Below are 20,338 nucleotides of genomic sequence, written 5' to 3'. Positions count from 1 at the left end.
CTACTGAGCACTGGTTTCAGCTAGCCAAGTGCGGGTTCTTGGGATTTCGAGAGGTTAATATTAAAAGTGAGCATCTTTTAGGCGCGTTCCACCTTAAGCTGCAACATCTCTTATAAAATCTTTATTGCAATCAAGTGCAGCCCTAAATATCAAAAAAAGAAGTGGCAATTTGTTTTGTGATACAGCTGGACTAATTCTATAATTACACCTGTAAGACCTGTATCAGCAAATAAATAAATTGATTGATTGATTGATTTAAAAGAAGTGGGTTTGGTCATTCATTTTCCATCTTTAGATCCCAATTAATTTCTAGATCGTTTCTTGGAGTAGCTGAAGGCTAAAAAAGCGATACTTTGAAGCGAGGCTCGCATGTTCTGAGGAGTTTTCTATGATGTTCTCAATGGTGTGTGAGGTCTACCAATACACTTTTGACCTGCGTGATGGACTACGGCCTTTTGGGCTTTTGCCCAAAACCTCATTCTGAAGGAGGCCCATGCTTAGTAGTGGTGATGAGTTGATCAGAAGACGATGATGTCAGTTCCATCGCAAATATACCATGGGAAAAACATCTAAGCTAGGTTATCTACAAATTAGTTATGATGAGTATTTTTAACAAAACAAAACAAAACTGAACTGATATCAATTTGTAAAGCGTGAGAGACACATTAACATTAATAATTTACGTTAACTTGTTACGTGTTCACGTAAAAGTAATCCGTTAAACGCTCGGAAAGCCAGCTTAGTATGCAACACGAGCAGGCAGTTTGAACCGTACTTAGCAGTTATTTGGGTGAAGGTGAGCGGTGAACGAGTATCGCAGATCGCTCCCACGTGCTTTCGAAACTTTAAAACAATCGGGCGCTTACTGTGAGATGAACCTTGAAAGGGTCCATTCGTATACCTAGTTAAAGTTTTCGCCGTATGAACAATAGACATCGCGAAGCTTAGATACAGTTTAGACTTTAGGCAGAGTGAGTGAGTAAGCTCTTGGCTTGATCCTGAATCGACGATATGTCAAATATAAGGCTATGGGTGACGTGAAATCAAAGAAAAATTGGCGTTTCGTACCTACCTGGCGTCAAAAGTAGGTAACATTTGACGCCTGCCAGTGACGTCAAAACCTTGACGTTTTGTTCCAAGTGCCCTGACTGTCGTGAACTGTGTTTTGGGTCTCAAATCGTAAGCGCGAGTCAGGCACTGACTTCTGCAAGTGTTTTTGTTATTAAACACTTGGCCCAACTGTAAAGGTTTTTCAAAATCAATGCAGAATTACTATAGGCTATATTATAGCAATAAGTATAATTGCCTTTAGTAGCGGATTAAGAAGGTTTCCACTTTGATTAAATAATGTAATCAAAGTTTTCCAATGCTGCATTGGCTTTAGATAAAAAGTGCAATGGCGGATTGTATTATAAACGGTTACCAAACGTAGTGAAGAAAATTAAGCTTTTTCTGTGGGTAGGTACTTATTTTTGTTTTGATGTCAAGGAGTGAGAAAACGATGGCATAAAACACGATTTATATCTGAGACGGAGATCTATAGCTCTCTTCTCGACTCTAACTTTATACCTGTGCTTATACTGTAGCAGATAGTTTAGAAATCGGATAACTTCGCCCACTAAGATGCCCGGAATATAAAGAGCTAGATATAAAATAAATGAAATGTAAGTATAGTGCGTTTCATCGAGTAGTACCTATGGCGTTATGTTGGCTCCCCTGTCTGTCCATGTCATTGGCACGATATTTGCATAAGAAGACGCAGATTTGTTTATTTTCATTTGATTTTCCTGAATGAATGAACTGAGAACCAAATGAAAATAAACAAAATCTGCGTCTTCTCATGCCAATATGGTGCCAACGACCACCCAAAAGACAGGGGAGCCAACATAACGCCATAGGTACTATCCGATGAAACGCACTATAGGTACCTAAAGTGTGTCAGACAATGTGTAGGTGGTTTAGATTTATAGTAAAAAAAAAGATCTATCTTATAGTATACTGATCTACATTTACCGTTAATTCTCTACAATCCGAATATACGTACTATTCCACCGCTTACTTATATGGTGTGTGATAATAAGTTCCGTTATGGTATAAGTACCTCCGTACGTACGTCATACACAACGGTTGATTTTGTTAAATAAATCAGCTATTATATCTATGCCTAATTAAATTCCTAGACTTTTGTAAGCCTACCTGACCCTACATTTTTAGACTATCGCAATGCACGTATGAAGATAAGTTTATAAACTGTATTTATAATGCATATTATTATAGGTGATTTATTAGAAGATAAGAGACATCGAAATAACGACCGTCAAAGTTTTTAGCAACTAGCATGACAGTGGGACTCTACTCGTAGCTTCTGACCTAAAATTAACAAAAGTCAGTAGAATGCAAAATCTTAACAGGGCTCTCTCCGTCACTCGTTTCATACAATCGTAGTTCCAATTTCATTTGAATATTAAGCAACCAAAGTCCATGAAATTTTGCAGACATATTCTAGAAACTAATATCCGTGTCTGTGGTGTTTTAGATTTTTCTAAAAATATGTAGTTTTAAAATTACAGGGGCTCAAAGATTTGTATGAAAATTTTTAAGACCGCGTAACTTTGAAACCGAACATTTTAACAGAAATCTGGAAAACCACAGACATAGATATTAGTTTCTAGAATATGTCTGCAAAATTTCATGGACTTTGGTTGCTTAATATTCAAATGAAATTGGAACTACGTTTGTATGAAACGAGTGATTGAGAGAGCCCTCTTAAATACTTCTGCGTTTCTAAACAGAAACTTCTAAGTTTCAAATCATAATTTTATTAGTATCAAGAACATTGAGATCATAGTAAAAAATAAGATCGACAGAACTCACTACAAATTGGTGTGACTAACGAAATCTAAAATGCGTGTCTATACATAACCATACACTTACGTCTGTAAAATTTAATTGAACACTTGTATTGCATAACACAGTTTTTGTAAGAATGAACGTTCTCACTATTATTACGGTAAGTATCTACGATCAACGAAACAAGAACTAGAACTTTTACGTTAAAATTATTATTCTTGATCATTTATAATCTTCTTCCTAGGGTAAATACTTAGAAATGCTGTTTTTCCTATCATAATTTCTAACTTTTCTCAGTGTTAAAAAACAAAAGTCTTATTGTTATGCGTATACCCACCTATATATTATCTAAGAATATTATCATAGTATAGTGACAGAGTTTTTTGCATCAAAGTGGCGTGATTTTGCACTTTCAATTCTGAAATTTTGCGATCAATATACACAGATTGCTTTGTTATTTAATAAAATAATTACTTAGTTAGATTTTACTATTATGTTATTAAAGACAACTTAACTTATTCAAAACTTTAATAGACACATTGAAACTATATATTTACAAATCGTTTCTATTCTTTTTTTTACGTAAATAATAATCATTAAATAAATATTATGTTAGAATTCGATAACTTTTTTGCCAACAGTCGGATCCATCTATAAATGAAATATCACGTCGTCGTCACAAACTAGTGTCATTGTACACCTTCGTTCCATCAGATACCATCAGATAGGGTCGAGGGTACACTGTTTGTGTATTGCACCTAGATCTTTTGACCTGCATGCCTGAGGTTTCTTTAAAATGTTCTCAAAGGTGTGTGACCACCTACCCTACCTACCAATCACTTGGCCAGCGTGGTAGACTATTGCCAAGCCCTTCTCCTTCTGAGAGAAGACCCGTGCTCAGCCGGCGATAGGTTGATTATGATGATGATAGCAAAAAAACCAGCCAAGTGCGAGTCAGACTTGCGCACCGAAGGTTCCGTACTCGGGTAATTTTTCCGCCATTTTGCACGATAACTCAATAACTATTATGCATAAAAATAAATGAAAATTAAAGCCCTTTCATATGATACCCCACTTAGTATAGTTATATTACTTTGGAAATTGAAACACATTTTAATTTTTTTAAATGATGTATGTAACCACAAATTCACGGTTTTCGGATTTGTTCCTTTACTTGCGCTACAAGACCTACCTACCTGCCAAACATGATTCTAGGTTAACGGGAAGTACCCTATAGGTTTTCTTGACAGACACGACAGTAGTGTTGAATTGGGGATTCTGTATCAAAATTGGTGGGGATTTTGGATCACTCTCGCTACGCTCGCTCGCTTCGCTCGCCGTGATCCAAAATCGCCACCAATTTTGATACAGAATTCCCCAATTCTAAACTACTGTCCTCAACAACACATTAAATAAATGGAGTGTAGCTAAATCCAAGCAAAAATTAATCAACTATCCGTATTTTGAACAAACTATTCACATGGTTTAAGAACGAAATATTCATTCTATTTGCACGAGCAAATATGGTGATAAAACTAGATAGGTACTAAGAAACCTTGAATTTTAAAATTACTCTTCAAATGTAATATTTTTACAACATGAAAAACAACTATTTGGCTATAACAACCTACACCAAATATTGTGTTTTCAATACGAGTATAATCAGTAAATTAAACAAAAGAAGCAGGTATATGGAAGTTAAACAAGCATATTTAATCATCTAAAACTTTATTATTCATACACCACTTTTTTAAACAAGTTACATTTTTCAGCGCACAGATGGTCGGATGATAAACACAACTATATATGTCAGAATGTGAATTATACAACTCATACAATGTTAATAAACGAGGACATCCTTTATCTTCTAAATTATGTACGTTAGGATTACTTAATATATCTTTTAACCATAACTGCTTTTCAAGGCCTTTACAATAAATATCATTATTTTTTAAAATATCTATTAGATGGTATTTATAGGTCTCGTAAGGCACGATTCCCTCGCTCCATAATATTTTTCTATTCTTTTCAATCCATTTAACTTGTTTCTTTTCTGTGTCTGTTAGCCATTCATAGGGATATGGCGGTTTTATTAACAAAACTTGAACTCGATCACTATACACTATAGCAATCTCTTTAGGCAGAAAGTAATTTTGATCATTTTTAAAACCTTGAACGTCCACAATAATTTTCATGATAGTTTTCGAACAATGTTACTCAGCGGCCTATACTCCACAAGACGATCGTTTATGATTAAACAGTAAGCGCTGGTATTGCTTGGAATTTCCTGAGACGTTTCTATTTCCAGACGAACATCAACTGGACCAGTTTTTAAATTTTCATTTTGTCTGGAACAATCTATGACAAATAAAGGCGCTATTTCTTTAAATGTATGAAGATCAAGCAGTGGATCAATAGGAAGGTTGTAAAACGACTGACGAAACTTGGTGTACATGTCGTATAATATACTGTATTTATTTTCCTCAAACTTGAGATTTAAAGCATCATACGGATAATAGTGGGAATTCAGGAATAATGTGACATTGGTTAATGTACAATGATCGAATATTGTGCTGTCTCTGTTTTTAACGTTTTTTCTATTAGTTTGCAAACCAAATATAACATATCGAGGTTTTTCTAATTGAGAAGCAGTCTTTAACGCCCATGAATGTTTGGTAGTTTTTGGCAATAATGGATATTCATACAAATCCCAATTTCTAAATGCTATTTGTACGGGATTATCTTTTTCTAATTTCCTTAAAAGTATTAATCTTTGCTGATCTGATACTTTAATATGTGGTACTCGCCATTGGATTCTCTGTATATCAATGTCTACAATATCATCGCTACCCATGACAACACTATTTATGTTAGTACTACCTCTGTTAAGTATGAGTTCATGTTTACAGTTTATTATTATTTTATTGTAGTCTTCAGCAAAACCTAAAATCTTATTTAAGGGTATCAAAGCATTAAAATTTCCATTTTGATTTTTAAATCCGTCTATATTCCAACCCCAAGCAGCAGCCGCTTTACTGTCACCGCTATTCATTGAAATGAAAGATTTTATGGTTGTAGTTATTCCAGCATTTCTAATACGATCGATTTCAACACCATTCATTTCGTATCGGATATCTTGAAAAAGAAATGCAATTGCATTATTACTGAAGTCAACACTTTTCTTTTGAACTTTGCCAGCTTGATCTTTATGAGTCACCGAAACTTTTCCTTCAATGTAAATGGAACTGGCTGATGGTAACACGTAAATATCTTGCTGGTGAATAGGTATCCGAATTTCATCATTTTCATTGAAACTGTTATTGTATGGATTATATGTATGAACCTCATAACTCTCGATAGAGTTATCGAATTCAGGTAATTCGTTGATCTGAAGGAGGCTCATACTTTGAAGCCGAGGGCTTTAAGAAATTGTTTATTACTCTGATGAATTTTTTTATATACTCTAACACGTCTTCTTTGTTTTACACTTTCCTTGGTAATAACTTTCTTAATAGTTGGGTTATACTCTTTATAATAATTACTTTTGTTAAATACGATCATTTTGACTTTTTCAAATGAAGACACAAAACAATAGTTTCGCCCTTAAAATTTATATTATTGCCTTCCAAATCCAAAATTTTTATTGTTATTGATGAAATTATCTTTCTTTTGACCGGAAAATATATCACATTACTTGGAGATTCTATAAATCTATGACCTGGAGGAATGTTTGGCACAAACTCATAAATAATATGTGAAGGAGAACCGTTAGTGTACGAACTCTGTACAAGATCACATTCGATCCTTATGACAGACAGTGGTAGAATGTTAACGGATTCTGTAGATTCATGCCATTTATTTGCTTTTAGTTTTTCGTTAGAAAAACCTAGCATAGGTCCAATACTATTTTCTGAATTAAAGTTTATAGTTTCAGTACAGTACAAAGAGCATGTCATTGTATTGATGTTAGATTTTATTTGTAATTCACAATTTTCAACTCTTTCTTTTAGGTATTCATACAAATCTTGTAAATCGTAAGCACCTGGTTGAATAAGAATTCTTTTTTTCTCTTCTCCATATTCAAACACATTATTATTATAGTCTACATTTGGAATTGAATTAAATGCAGAAAAATATACTAAGCCACACTCATATTCGTCTTCCAAAATAAGAGGAGGGGCGTAAAATGATTCTAGAATAGATTTTTCACCCACGATCGTGAGTGTAATAGACATGATGGTTAAATGAGCTTACATATTTTTGTATCATCTATTTATTTTCAATTTTTATTCCAAAAATTAATAAGAAATTTGATACATAGATGGCCACAGTTATAAGAATTAGATCCTTGATAATTGTCATAATTATAATTAATATTCGCTCCCACATATTTTACAAATTCTTTAGGCGGTTTCAAATTACCATAACTATCAAAGTATTCAATGTAATTATTTATTTTTGCATAGGCTACCCAATGAGTTCCAGGATTTTCAGAGCTATCTAAGTTGATGATACCACACTCTTTTTTAAAAGGATATTTTGGAAGTTCATTTCTCATAAATACACCTCTGAAATAAGGAATATTTTTTGAAATTTTTAGAATATCCAAGTTACTTAGAGCACGATTAGGTAGCCGCCGAATCAGTTTTTTTCCTTTGCTGTGTATATTCCCAAACCATTACCATAGGGCTTTATAAATAATCCTTTTCCGATACACAATGTTTCCATCTTCTCGTTATGTCTCTTTAGTTCTTGAAATTTTTTTTTCATTAAATTAATAGCATTGACTGCTTTCACTATACTAGCAGTACCACCCGCTAAGCTGCCCGCGGCAGACAATCCTGCAAATATGGGGACTAGTGGCAAAACCCCACCTGTCTTTGGTATGGGTATTATACGCGGTACATTAACTGAAGATGTCGCTGCTAATTCCTTAGCAGCAGCAAGAGCTAATTCGATTGCAGCTTTTTTGCATTTAGGTTTCAATTTATGGATATGTTTTTTCGCGCGAGATACAATATCCTTAAAGCTTTTCTTAAAACCAGCACCAGAATTACTTGTTTTCAAATTGTTAGATTTTCTTCTCAAAGTCATTTTACGCTTGGATGGTTGTTTCTCCATTTTTAATAAAAGAGAACTCTGCTCAGTATCGTAGATAATAAGAGACTGAAAGTTGTTAACATAAAATGTGTTTATAAAAGATTTAGTTTATCTATCCAACTGTTTTCACTAGGCGGCAGACCTAACCATTTGACATATAATTTATTTCCTTTTGTTTTTAAAACCTTTTCAATAAGATATATATCAGGATGTTTTGTTTTTTGTAATTCTTCAGTATAGAATGATCCTAAAATAGGTCGCTGTCTTGCATCTTTTAGAAGGTAAGTAATTGGATGAGTGTTTTGAACTTGAGCTATATTAAAAATTTCAGTTGACCAGTTGGGAGTATATCCTTTGTCAAAAGTTCCTTTGTATTTGCTTATTCTTACATAATCTCCAATTTTGAATTTTGAACGTTTCTGCGATGGTGCTGATAATTGTAGTAGTCTGTATCTTTTTAGTATATTTTGTTTATTCTTTTCATTAACTTTATCTGGAGCTGTACCAATTGTTCTGTGAAATGTGGAGTTATATTTTTTCATGATGTGCTCGAGGGTTCCATCATTCCATTTGTAATTCCCTTGCAAGCTAAATTGCTTGTACATTTTAGTTTTCAACGTTCTTATAAATCTTTCTACTATTGACGCCTTTTTAGTGGAATAAGTGGAATAATGATTTATACCGTATTTTTGTAATAATTTTTTGAAACAACTATTATAAAATTCTGTTCCTAAATCAGTTTGTAGATTTTTGGGAACACGACCTTTTTCTAGTAACTTACTAAATGCTTCAGTCACAGTTTCTTTATTTTTAAGTTTAAGCGGATATGCCCATGCATACTTTGAAAAAGCATCGATGACTGTTAAAATATATTTATATTGTGAATTATCTTTTGAGAATGATTGCATATCAACTAAATCGGCCTGCCATACATCATCAATGTCTTTAAGTATAACATGTCTTCGAGGAAAATTTTTCCTAACATTTTTATGTATTTCATTTACTACACTATCTTTGCTCATTTTTTGAATTTACGACTTACACCTTCTATATTCCTTTTTAGACTATTTATTTCTGATTTTAACTGCAACAATGTTTCCTCTACTGTTTTTAATCGTATATAGAGCCCATCTAAGAATTTGTCAACATATAGTTTAGTAGCACAGTCGTTTGGGTCAATGGGTGTACCAACATGTTTGATGATTTTATGTTGAGCATCAAAGATATTTTCTAAGGCAGAGCTATCCATTTTCAGTTTCTTGTGTACATGATGACCAAACTTGTTGACATTCATGTTCAACAGTGTTTATAGAACTAAGCAAAAATGTAACCAGGTTTTATTTTTATATACTTATTTTATTATACCAGCTTCTTTAAGTTCTTCAATTATTGATATAATCTCATTGTCATGACTAGTGTTGCCAGCATCTTTTGAAGCAATTAAAATTTTCAATCTATCTACTAACTCATTCGGATCATCCCAGTATATGAAATCTGTATTTTTTTTCAAAGTTTTAAGAGTTGGCATAAAACCACCTTGTTTTTTTTCTTTTAATTCACTATCAGTAAAGAGAGGTTTCACAATTTTAGTATATTTTGTCCCTTTATCGCCTTTAATCTGATTCGTAGGGTTATAATCTCTCCTATGTGCACTAGTATTGCATAAAATATCTTTATATACTAATTTATCTTGATCAGATACAATCTTTACATCTGGTTTACTCTGAAATAATAATTCTGCCAAACCTGGGGTTACTTCATAGGATCTATTTCCTATTTTAGCCATCATATTTTTGCTATGAGCATCACCATCTGAAAATGTTACTTTTGTATTTCCAATCATTAAATTACTATTTTCATTACGTACACCAAAAGGTACATTCAAATTATAGATTTCATTGCTTTTTTCAGGCGTTGGAGATGGAGTATAGAATTCTTCGATTTCTTCAAAATTTTGGGTAGAAGTTATTGGTTTTGGTGTTACATAATTTTTATCATCATTTTCTATGTTTTTAATTTTATCAGAAGTTGAAGGTGAACATGTATCTGGTAAATCATGGTGACTATTGTTTTTATTTTCTTTTTTTTGCAATACTATGGATTCTAATGGATCCGTTATGGATTTAAAAAGTTTGCGCCTTTTTAGTTCTAAATCATCTTCTTCTTCACGCATTTGTTTTGCTTTCTTTTTGATGGTTTCAATTGATTTAATTAATTGTTTCTTTACAACGGCTTCCATTTTTAAATTAAATATGGGTAGGTATTCTTACCAGTGCTCTCATTTGACTGACTAAATTTGTGTCTCGTATGTGGTATATAATTGTAAAATTGTTAGTCGAATTTCACGAATATGTCAAATGTTTTTCTGTACCGACCGTTATTTAGTTCGCAATCTTTGTTGATTGATAAAAACATAAACGGATCTTTCCAAATACTTGCACACAATTGTTTAAAGACATGCCAGCTCATATCAGAATTAACATGTTCCTTATATATATGTTTTAAGTTTATATCATCTTGCTTGAAAATAATTAAAAAGTTAACATTGTCACGTATTAATTGCTTAGGAATTTTTGAATATGTTTGGGTCAAGTAAAAGCAATCAATTTGTTTGTGTCTGCCCATCGAAAAATAATTTCGAATATTAACTTGATTTTCACAAGTCACGTCGTCAAAAATGAAAATAGAATTTCTTAAGGCTTCAGTTGGCGAAATAACTTCTTCACTATTTTTGAACATAATAAATTTAACATCTGGAGTATTTTGAAAAACTTTTTGTAGGAAACAATATTTAGATTGAAAAGTGGACTTTGAGTAAATATAAACATTTTGGAATTTAAGTCCATTTTCGTGCAATAATAAGTTTATCATAATATTTGTTTTCCCACAGTTGGAGGGTCCGCAAATTATGCATCGAATTGTGTTTGGTAGAAGTTTACTATGTCGGCTAAAGCATGGTGGTGGTGTTTCAACATCTATATAATTTATTTTTAATGATTCAGCCTGTTTTATCAACTTCATATTACTGATTGATGATAATTTTAAAAATGCAACTTATTAAATAACTTCATATTATTGCTAGTTGATTTAAATTTTAAGGTATTGCTTGTAGGTATCACATTCGTGTTTCACTTCGCACTTGTCTAGCGCACTATTATTTGTCGATGATTATATTAAAATGTAGGTATACATTTTAATTTAAACCTTGTGATAATAGTATGAAATTGAAATTCGTAAGAACTTAATATTAAACAGGTTCTAACATGTCGCTAGAGATTGCATAATGCGGACGAATGTCATACAAGTATATACAATTGTTTTGAAAACTTGACTCCATAGATTTGTTACTAAACAATTTTCATTCCCAGATCTTCTCACGCAAGGAACTCACTCGCTTCTGGTTAGTGAAAAAAATTACTTATATAATATTTTGACTGTATTCTTTTCTATTTTAGAATTTGTTTATTGATATTTTTATAAATGTTGTTTTATTGTTATATTTATAAAATTTTGTATTTTGTTACAGCATCATGTCGGACTTTTATTTCACGGATGACGAAAGAAACACAAGTATGAATAATCCATTTTATGGAGCTCAAGACTTGGATGCTATTTTAGAAAGAGAAGAAGAGAATAGATTGAAAGCTTTACGTGAGCAAAAAAATAATGAAACACTTGAAAATAACACCAGTTTGAAAACCATAAAAAAGAAAAATAAATTGTCTTTAAAAAAGAAGCTTCCAAAAATAGATCATGTGATTTCAACAGCTCCAGATTCATCTTTTGTTATACGGAAAAATAAAGCAAAGGGAAGCCACATTATAAAAATTGAAATACTTGAAATTGATAGTAAAGAACAGGAGAACAGTGCAAAGACTAATTTGAGTGTACAGTACATAGTGAGTGATAATTATGACAATATGATGGATGCTACAGAAGATTTAATTAATAGGATTATACAAAAGCTAAGTGTGCCTGAATAGTTAAATTTAATATTATTTTATTGTTATTTTGCGATTGTAAAAATAAAAAGCATAAATGAGTTCTAATTAAAGTATAAAGTATATTTTATATTTTCATATCATGCAAGTAAGTTGTAGTCCGAATATTTTCCATTAAGTAGTAAGTTTTTATAATACGTTAATCTTATGTTAAGTACTAAGTTTATGAAGTAATGTAAATAATTGGTTGAATTAATAAAGGGAATATAAAATATGTTGTGATTTTATTTGAAATAAAACACTGTGGTAAACTTAATCAAATTTATTAAATGCTAAATTACCATTAAAACTAATATTAAAATTAGACACATAAAAATTTGTAAAATACATAGGTACTTAGCATAATATTTTTACTAAAGAATCGTGCTGTAATGCCCCCAAGGCAAAGTTTTAAAATCATTTTCCATTATTTGCCTTTTATTATCATCACTATTTAATACTAATTTATTAATTTTCTGAGTAAAAACCTGATGATTTTTTGATCGTATGACAAACATATCATCTCTTATATTTTCATTGCAAAATAAGGCTTTCTTATATTTCTCAAAGTTTAATTTTTTTGTCACAGGCTTCGTGATACCCTTTGCTTTACTGATAGTTTTTTTCTCAGAAAGTAAACAATATAATTTTGCGCGTAAACCAACAAATTTAGAAATGATTTCTCCTCCCATTTCGTCTTTAAAATATCCAGGTATTTTCATATTAGCTTTCGGCATATTAAAAATATTATCATCTTCAAAATTGCTAGTATCAAAATAATGAATGTTATCTTTCATATCTTCATAAAAATCATCAGTTTTTACAAGATATAGTAAACTATCAGTATCCGTATAACATAACTGAACATTATTTCCATAGATTCTTTTTATGACCGAATAATGAAAATGATACAAATGCGTTTTCGACAGTTCAAGAATCGTGAATCCAATATATATTGGTCGATCTAAGACAATTTTTGTTTTTTTCAATTGAATAGCTACTAAGTTTTCAGAAAAAATTGATAAACTGTGAAAATGTGGTGCACTAATATATTTTTCCGCTCCATTCAATTTATTAGTATTATTTGTAGTATCTCTCCAAACGTTTACTAGTTTTACGTCAACCTGCTTCCTTTTGTTTTCTATCGTTTTTCCAAAAATAGAATTATTCTGCTTTTTAAAAAAGTCTTTCTCAAAATCAGACTTGGCATTTTGTCTGAGACTTGTGTTTAAAAAAATATAAGGCTCTAAAAAGTTGTCCTGATAAAAAGATAGCACTCTGTATATTTTTAAAAGCAATAAACCATTCTTTAAGCATTCTTGCAAGTGCATATAATGAATAACAAAACGATGTTTATTATATAAATTTGCCACCAATTTTTTGCTTTGATTTTGAGCAGGAGAATATTTTTCCGCAGCAAATGGTAGGTCTGAATGAGCATCATGAATATTATCCGGATAACATAAATCTACCTCGAGAATATATCCACACTGACTTTTTTTAGAAATGTTCCTTACATCAAAATTTTTAATTTCATTTTCATTTAAAAATTTAAAGTCACGCATTGGCATTTTTTGCATCATAGCAAAACCGTAAAGGTTGACACAGTCTAAATAAATTAAGTACGTACTTGACTCATTTTTATTGTAGGATGGTAAATATTTATTGTTTGCTTCAGCATATCTCAATGAACACTGGGCTAAACCACCTCGAATACCTTTTTCTAACATCTGATACATATCCACATCAGAAATCAAATCAAGCTCAACTTTAGTATATAACAACATTGCGTCCCAACTTAAAGATGGAGATGATACATAATAGCAGGGGTCTAAATTATAATAGTCTAAACTCATATTTCTGAACTTTTCAAAAACGTCGCATAGTAATAAGACATCGCATTGTAAGTATAAATCTGTATACTCTCCTAAGTTTTTTATACCAAAAGTTTTCCATATTTTTAAAGCGTGTTCGTAATCCTCAATGGAAATATTTTCACCTGTGAGTTTATTAAAAAAAATCGAATGTTTTGGTAACTTTGTTTCATTATATTTCTCCCATGCATCCATATAATCATAACAATAGACACCCTTTTTACAGGCCAAATTTAATAAGTGTTCATCCTTAATAAATACACGCATATGCTGAAAATCATTCGGATGAAGACTCTTTGCCAGTTTATCCAAACCCGAACTCAAAAAATTAAATGAATCGATAAACTTCAGTTGAGCAGCATTTGTTTTATCAATAGGTAAAAATTTTGTGAATGATATATATTTTTCTTTAGATTTTGGTATCAAGCTCGTTTTTCCGGTAATTTCTGATAATTCTTTAATAAATAAGTGGCAATCATAACCACTCAAGTTATGAAAAATGATCGGTATAAACGTACATTTTTTTGCATTTATGTTACAAGTGTTGTGAGCAGGGCCTCGGTATTTACCTGTAAAATGGTCATGATCCTTTACTATTATATCATATTTTTTAAACATTGTTTTACAGATGCAGCAAATTTTTGCTTCATTATATGAAGTCAACTCTTCGGTAGTAAGAGGAAACATTGGATTATTTGTATTTAAAATACCGTGCAATCTTTTTACATCTCGCGTAATGCTTTCAACAAATTTTTTACCACAGTTTGGTCCGCGATAGCTTACAAAGTCATTAAGCTCAGGTTTAGAATGGCAACATATGTAATAAGCGAAACAAGATGGTTCATGTGTTTGTATATCTTCAGTATAAAGAGATTTATTTTCGTTTGAATATTTACAAAGCAAGCTCTCAAAATCGCCATATATCACGATAGGAATTCTTTGAGTTCTCTCATAGTTTGAAAAATGCAACTTACTACCATCTTCTGGAAGTACAGTTTGTCTTTTAGCACAATCGTGATTGTGTAGTTTTTGTTCATTTGCGAAATATAAAAAACATTCATCACATAAAAATATTTTAGACTTGTGTTTTGTTAATTGCCTTCGCACAAGTCGGCCAAAGTCTTTAATCAAACAGTAATGGGCTTTGTCATTTTTAGTAATATATAATAAATTAACATGGGTAAGTTTTCGAGCTAAAGTCACATACAAAGGACCTGTAACTGTATTATTGGCTTCTAACCCATAAACATTTACACTAATAGTTGGATTGTTCTTCTCAAAGGTTTTAATATCTTCAATTCCCGGAGGAAATGTCATATTTCTTATGTCAAAAAGCAATGAATAATGAGGATATGATGAAACTCTATTGGAATTAAGTTTTGTAGGATACATTTTAGCAGCAATGCACCATAAAAAGCAACAATCATCGAAATTATGAATATTTAGACATGATTTTGTATTTCTTATATGTGATGGTAATGCCAAATATGATCCACCTTTCAGAGGATTATATTTATTAATATTTATCTCCAAATGACTGATAGAATCAATTGTCCAACCAGATTCTGACTGTTCGAATTCTGCGCATTTGCAAGTTAACTTTTGAGCACATTGTAATAAAAAATTATCAATATCAGTACTTTGGACTATAATACCATATTTAGTACTGAAAGATTTAATAGACTTTTCAAAATTTTTTGGTAAAATATACGAAACAAATAACTCAAAATTTACTTTAATGGCAGTGTGTTTCTTTAGAGATATATTTATGATCTCGCGTGTGGTTTTAAATATTTGTGAAAAAAAACTCTCTGGAACTAAAGTTGTAGAGGTCGGATTTACTTTGTAACTGACTATTCTGTTTCTAAAAGCCGTTTTTATAATTTGCACATTCTCATATCTAGATTGAAATAAACTATTAGATTTATGAGTATTTGTTCTGTTATGTGACGATATAGATGTTTTAACATAAAGGTTACACTCTTTGCAGAAAAACATTTTCAATTTCATAGAATTGCTTATCTTGTTTATCTATTTAGTATCTAGTTTCTCAGTTCTGGTTTTAATATTCTGCGTATAAAAAATCGGTAAGGAAATACAGCTAAATAATAAATCAAGCTATTGGCTAATAAACAGTAAACAGTTATTAATAGAATGGAAGTAATGCGATGTTTCGATATCAACATTCAAACATGTCAAGTATCTAGTTTGTATGGTTCTAGTTTCTCAGTTCTAGATTTTAAATTTTGGATAGTTATGAGATGACTGTATTAAAATAAAGTAATCTAGTTATTTTCAGACAATGTGCAGACTTAGTAAGAGTATAAGGGCTGTAAGTATCACGTTATTAATATCCCAACTTCAAATCTTTCGATATGAACATTTAGACATTTTTATTTAATTTTATATGGTTCTAGTTTCATATGGTTCTAGTTTTTATGTTTCTAGTTTCATATGGTCTAGGCTTTGTATGGTCTAGGTTTTGTATGGTCTAGGCTTTGTATGATCTAGGCTTTGTATGGTCTAGGCTTTGTATGGTTTAGGCTTTGTAATTTCTGTAAAAAAAACACGTTAATTTAATTTTATATGGTTCTAGTTTCATATGGTTCTAGTTTTTATATTTCTAGTTTCATATGGTCTAGGCTTTGTATGGTCTAGGTTTTGTATGGTCTAGGCTTTGTATGATCTAGGCTTTGTATGGTCTAGGCTTTGTATGGTTTAGGCTTTGTAATTTCTGTAAAAAAAACACGTTAAAAAATATTTACAGGCACAAACATAAAGATAGTAATTTAATTGTCATACTTATTATATACAATATGTTGCAGATGAAATATTTTTTGAATTTATTTATGAAAATAATTTCTAAGATTTACAAAATTTAATTTACAAAATTTATCTTAGAAATTATTTTCATTTGCAGGGTATAAAATGGGCTGAATATTTTTTAGTTCAGCCTTACTATCATCAATTAATTTGGTGAGGGACTTCCATACCACCGAATTTAAATCAGTTGCAAGTTTTAGTGTGCAGATGGCATGCTTCCAACGCTCATTGTTCGCGAGTTTCTCCACTTCTTCAGAGTTGTAGACGCGCAGCTCGAAGTAGTAGCTGCCTTTCTTCGATGGGTCTGATTGGGATGTATACCCCGACGCAACGCGCCGACTGAGAAAACTTCTCAATTTCGCAGCGCGCACTGGCTTGCTAGTAGATTCATCCTGAAATTGAAAAATATTCAATTTAGTATCATCTGCGATAATTTCAACTCTCTACCTATTATGGTTCATGAGATAAAGCCCGCTGACAGACAGACGTCCGGGCGGACAGCGGTAGCTTAGTAATAGGATCCCACTGGTACCCTTCGGATATGATCCCTAACAAAATAATAACTTTAACAAACTATATTCATAAATTTATATACAGACCAATTGCCTAACAACATTCTTATTGGGAAGTCTTTTAAAAGCTTTAATCCAATAAAATATAAATAAGACAACTCACCTCAGATTCGGTAATAAACCTCCTCCGCTTAACAGATGGACTCGTAGGTGTATTTGGAGACGTTTCGGGTTCAGATTCCGATCCGCTCGATTCGAACGGATTCTTCGGAGCAGAAGAAGTCACCTCCTTTTTCTTGATCGTCTTCTTCCGCTTCACCTCACGTTTCTTCTTAAGAGACTTCGATGTTGATGGGGGCTGCACCAAAGCGATGGGGTCTTCGTCTTCGTCAAATGGATTGATGAAAGATGAAGAGGCCCTGAAAAACAATTTAAGTAACTATCAACATGAAAACTCCAAATAAAAATTCAATAGGTACCTAGTTGCTTAATTCAAAAATAAACATATAAAATAAAAATACTTACATACTTTATTTCGACTGTTGTTGTCGTCGTATCCAAAACTCGGAAAGAAAGGAATGGTGACGCTTAGGATCGACCTATTTATACGCTCGAATTCTAAAACCTCTTTCATAATAAACGAAATGGATTGAAATAAATTAGATTTAAACATTTGCGCATGTAACTTTAAACACTAAATCATCACAACATAAAACTTATATTTGCGAAAGTAATCAGACTAGATTTATACATTCGTATGAACACTGTCTTACGTATAAATTATTGCCGCATCAGCTATAGGTGTTCGATTTTGAAGCATGGAAGACGCTGTTGTTTATAGTTACGCAGTGAATTGAGATCTAACCGTAAAAGGAATGGTATGCGTCGGACTCGCGATAGTTAAAATGTTAAAAGGTTATACATTTTACTACTTTCCATAGGTAGGTATAAAATTTGTGAAAGGTCTAATAATATTTGCTCCTATTTGATGCTTCAATCTTCTTCCTTGCGAATTTGATTTAAAACTTGAGTGGAAATCCTTTAATTTTCGACGTCAAAAAATATCCTGGATCCGTCTCCAAGATGTGAATTGTCTGTGTATCAAATTTCGGCAAGATTCAGCCGTTAGTCTTTAGTTTAGACAGACGCCTTTTTGCATCACTAATCATACTTATTATAAATGCTAAAGTGTGTCTGTTTGTTTGTTTATTGGTTCGTCCTTCAATCACGTCGCAACGGAGCAACGAATCGACATGATTTTTCGTGGGTATAGTAAAAGAACTGGAGAGATATAGACAACTTTTTATCTCGGAAAATCATAGAGTTCCCGCAGGATTTAAAAACCTAAATCCATGCAGATGAAGTCGTGGGGGCATCAGTGAATTTATTATATTAGTACGCATTGTACGTATTTTTTTCGTCCATTAATCTCTATTTATCAAAGTATTTATAACAATCGAAATATATTTAAATAGCGGGAAATGTGTCTAAATTCATCATTAAAGAATTAATTTTCGATAAATAATAATGTATGATAAGCTTGCACACCTTACTAGAAATCTGCTATAATATATTTTTACTAATAAATCTTTATCCAAAATTCATTGTTTGTAGATCAGAATGGAGTTAATATATCCTAAATATCCTCGCTATGCAACTCAAATCGCAAGATTGCGAAGTTTTGATACCTGGCCTCAAGATTTAAATCAAAAACCTCAAGAAATGGCTGATGCTGGTTTTTTTTATACAGGAGATAGTGATCGCGTGATTTGTTACTTTTGTGATGGCAGGCTCAAAGACTGGGGCATCGAAGATCATCCATGGTCGGAGCACGCACGCTGGTTTCCGTCCTGTCCCTATGTTTTACTTGTGAAGGGTGAAACATACCTACAAAGTGATAGCAAAGATGTTTGTGGTGCATCAAAAGTATCTGAACAATTTGTAAATAACAATATAATAAGTTCTTTTGCAGACAGAAACATATTATGTGTTGAAAATATTAAAGAAACACTTTGCTGCAAAATTTGTCTTGTAGAAGAAGTAGCTGCGTGTTATATACCATGTGGTCATGCTATAACGTGTACTAAATGTGCTTTATCGTTGGATAAAATGTTATGTCCGATATGTGGAAAAGCAATCGTTAATGTAATACGAATATATTTCTGATGAGCTATAAACATTTAAAGAGTCTACCTTTATCCAACCTATTATAAGTATGCGCAAGCCTCGAATCAATCGATCGAAATTCATACTAATGAATACAGCAATGCCGGATCAAGCAGAAACACGATCAATATACAAAAATAATTTGAGCGCAACAAATCAAATGGTTAACTATGCGAGAGCAAACTTTTAGACGTAAAATTATCATGCATATGGGCTCGTTCGCATTTCTTATGAATGCCGCAGTCTCGTCGAACTCATCGTATTATATCATCCACTGTGCGGTGCGGGCGTATGATATAGGATCCGCAATAACTAGTCATTGAGGATTTTGTCTCACTGTTGATAGTGATTAATTGTTGCTTGGATTTAGGAATACTCCATTTATTTAATGTGTTGTTGTGGACAGTAGCCTACATTGGGGATCCTGTATCAAAATTCATGGGGATTTTGTATCACGGTGAGCGTAGCGAACGAGCGTTAGCGAGAGTGATCCAAAATCCCCATGGATTTTGATACAGGATCCCCAATTCAACACTACTCACGACAGAAGAATACAAGGACAGACGGACAGACACACGAAGAGACAGACAGGCAGACAGAGAACAAAGTGAAACCCTTATAGGGTTCCGTTTTTCCTTTTGAGGTACGGAACCCTAAAAAAACACGCCAAAATTAAATAAAATTGCTTATTATTTCATTTAAATTTCATGACGGATGTCGCAAGCTTAAAAGTAACTAAGTCGAGGTCGAACGGTGGTTACTGGTTAGCGTTAATAATATCTTAATCGGCAAATATTTCAACTAGATCGCGCTGGCGAAATTTTTTAAAGCCAGCCCTATTAGCCATGTTAAATGACTAATATTCCCCTTTCCTCTCCAACTAAGCGTCACGCTTGTGCTAGGAGTAGGTACGACAATAGTGCACGGGCGGGGTTTGAACCGTCGACCATTCGGTTTTCAGTCCACTCCTTTACCGGTTGAGCTACTTTATCTGAGGGATTTGAATTACGGATTGATAATTTACTAGTTTACC

At 32.3% G+C, this 20,338-nt stretch overlaps 1 protein-coding gene across 3 annotated transcripts in view; it reads right to left on the bottom strand.

The window, feature by feature from the left end:
- LOC123870747 (scavenger receptor class B member 1) overlaps positions 1-20,338 on the bottom strand; it is a 117,154-nt gene that overhangs the window by 24,981 nt on the left and 71,835 nt on the right. The gene's annotated exons all lie outside the window — the stretch shown is intronic.

Source organism: Maniola jurtina, chromosome 13 (assembly GCF_905333055.1).
Source record: "Maniola jurtina chromosome 13, ilManJurt1.1, whole genome shotgun sequence".
NCBI lineage: Eukaryota > Metazoa > Arthropoda > Insecta > Lepidoptera > Nymphalidae > Maniola > Maniola jurtina.
This window is presented reverse-complemented; position numbering and strand designations above follow the sequence as displayed.